The following is a 2500-nucleotide window of genomic DNA, read 5'->3' on the forward strand; positions in this document are numbered from 1 at the left end:
CCTCGGACCTGGACCTCCCAAACGTCCCAATTTTGAGAGAGAAAAAAAAAACGGGAATAAGAAACGAAAAGAAAGGATAACTTCGATGTCTTTGTATCCATAACAAGACTCCGAATACGTGAAATAGAATCCCACCCCCCTCCACCTCGTCTCAGGTTATTCGCGGAACACAAGCCTGATATCCTTGACACACCAATGTCAGCGGGAGCGTTCGAAAGCCGTGTCTCGCTCTAGCATCCGGCCAGGCTGGAGGACACGGACGTCGGGAGATGAGGATGCCGGAGAACGTCCAACAGGCGTGACTGGTAATGACAAACGTGTTCTCGGTGCGATGGTGGGAGTCTGGCATGTCTATGAATAATTGATTATTTTTGATTCAAAGGACCTGGTTCGTTAGAGGCTTGACCAATGTTCATGCGAGGAAAGGTTTTTAGGGTGAAGAGACTTATTCCTTTTGGTATTGTGGTTGTCATATAAACACAATCATACAATCACACACACACACACACACACACACACGCACACGCACGCACACACACACACACACATATATATTTTGACTTTTATATCCATGGGGTATTTTCTTTGTATTAAAATTCCTGTATGTTTAATCATTAACTGCAGATAAGAATAATTTTCATATGAATTTTACATTTAAAAGGACGTGCGCTTTATGGTTTACAACCTTGTTAATATTCATATTGACAAAGCTGCTATCACCATCATGCAACCACGGAGTTGCCGGTTAATGTTTTTTGCCGTTACATTTAGCGGTGTTATGTCCCCACACAACATAACGCTATATTGTTTACGGATTGTTTACTGCTATCCCGCGTGACCAGTCCTTAATGTCCTTTGTATAAATAAAGTCCTATCCTATTTGTTCCGGGAATGACTAATTCCGCGTTGAAATATAAAAGGGAAACAAATTGAATATATTTTCAGGATTATGTTCAATGTGGCTGAAAATGCATTGGCAATGATTTTGCAATTCTGTGAACTTTTGTAGTGGGCAAGGGGATGACTCACTGTTTTACTTCATTATTAAGTGCAAAATAGTATGCATAACCTGGTTATTAATGGCAGGATTATTATAAATGATTCTCATTATATATATATCTATATCTATCTATATATCTATCTATCTATCTATCTATATATATATATCATTATGAATATCAGATTAAGATAGCCAAAATGGTAGTGATAATGATCATTATAATAATGGCACTGATATTAAAATTATGGCAATGATGATAATAATAATGGTGATGATATAATGATAATAATGATAGCAATAGTGATGATGATAATGATATTAATAATAATGATAATCGTAATAATAATAAGGATAATGATAAGGATGATTATAAGACAAAAAAGAATAAAGAGAGGAGAAAAGCACAAACAATAAAGTGATAATGGTATGAAAATATAAAATAAGTTTAAACGCCGATACTATATGACACAGTAATATATGCAAAAATGATAAAATGATAAACAGACGGTAATAATAGCAATAAAAATCATAATCATAATTATAAGGACAGTAGAAGTAATGATAATGGTGATAATGACAAAAACAAAAATTTCAATAATAGTAAGATCAATTTAGTATAAAAAATGAATAATAAAAAAAACATAAGAAAAAAGGGAAAAGAGTTTGTACAATCTCTCTCTCTCTCTCTCTCTCTCTCTCTCTCAACCTCTTACCCTCTCACCCTCTCTCTCTCTCTCTAAAATTCTCTCTCTCTTTGTATCTCGGAACCGAACCCGTGTATTCACAAAATTCACTTAATCCCATGTTTTGGTTGGCTGTTCCTCGGAGTCCGCCACGAAGTCCTGGGAGTCACGCTTGGCGGCGCTTCTGCAGTTCTCATCTTGGAGATTTCCTGCAACGATGTGGGGGGCGGGGGAGGGGGAGGGGAGAAGAGGGGAGGGAAAGGGAGGGGAGGGGGAAAGAAAAGTGGATTAAGGGGGAAGAAGGCAGGGAAGGGATGGGGGAAGTGGGGAGGGGAGGGGAAGAGCGGAAGAGAAAAGGCGAGAAGGGGGTCTGAAGGGAGGGAAAGGGGTCGGGAGAAGAAAAGGGAGAGACGGGAAAAATCTCTCGCGTGGTGGTTCGACCTCGAGAACCATGCAATCATGGATGGACCTGCTCCGTAGATGTGTTAGCACGAAGGTCCATTCACGTACAGCCATTCACGTACACGAACCCCCTCCCCCCCCACACACACACAAACTAAATCACCCTCACCTTACACAAACACAAATGAATATACCGTTAGAATGTGTTATAAAAAAGTAAACAAAAGACAGATGTATAGAGACGTAGTGGGAGGAAGTTGAGTGAGCGATGAATTCGATGCAATGGAGAGAGGTGGGGGTTGAACGGAGAGAGAGAGAAAAAAAAAAATAGAGATAGAGATAGATAGGTAGAGAGAGAGAGAGAGAGAGAGAGAGAGAGAGAGAGAGAGAGAGAGAGAGAGAGAGAGAGAGAGAA

The sequence above is a fragment of the Penaeus japonicus genome, unplaced genomic scaffold (genome assembly GCF_977035675.1).
Source record: "Penaeus japonicus unplaced genomic scaffold, GWHDUDI00000001_assembly GWHDUDI00000009, whole genome shotgun sequence".
In the NCBI taxonomy this organism is placed as follows: Eukaryota; Metazoa; Arthropoda; class Malacostraca; order Decapoda; family Penaeidae; genus Penaeus; species Penaeus japonicus.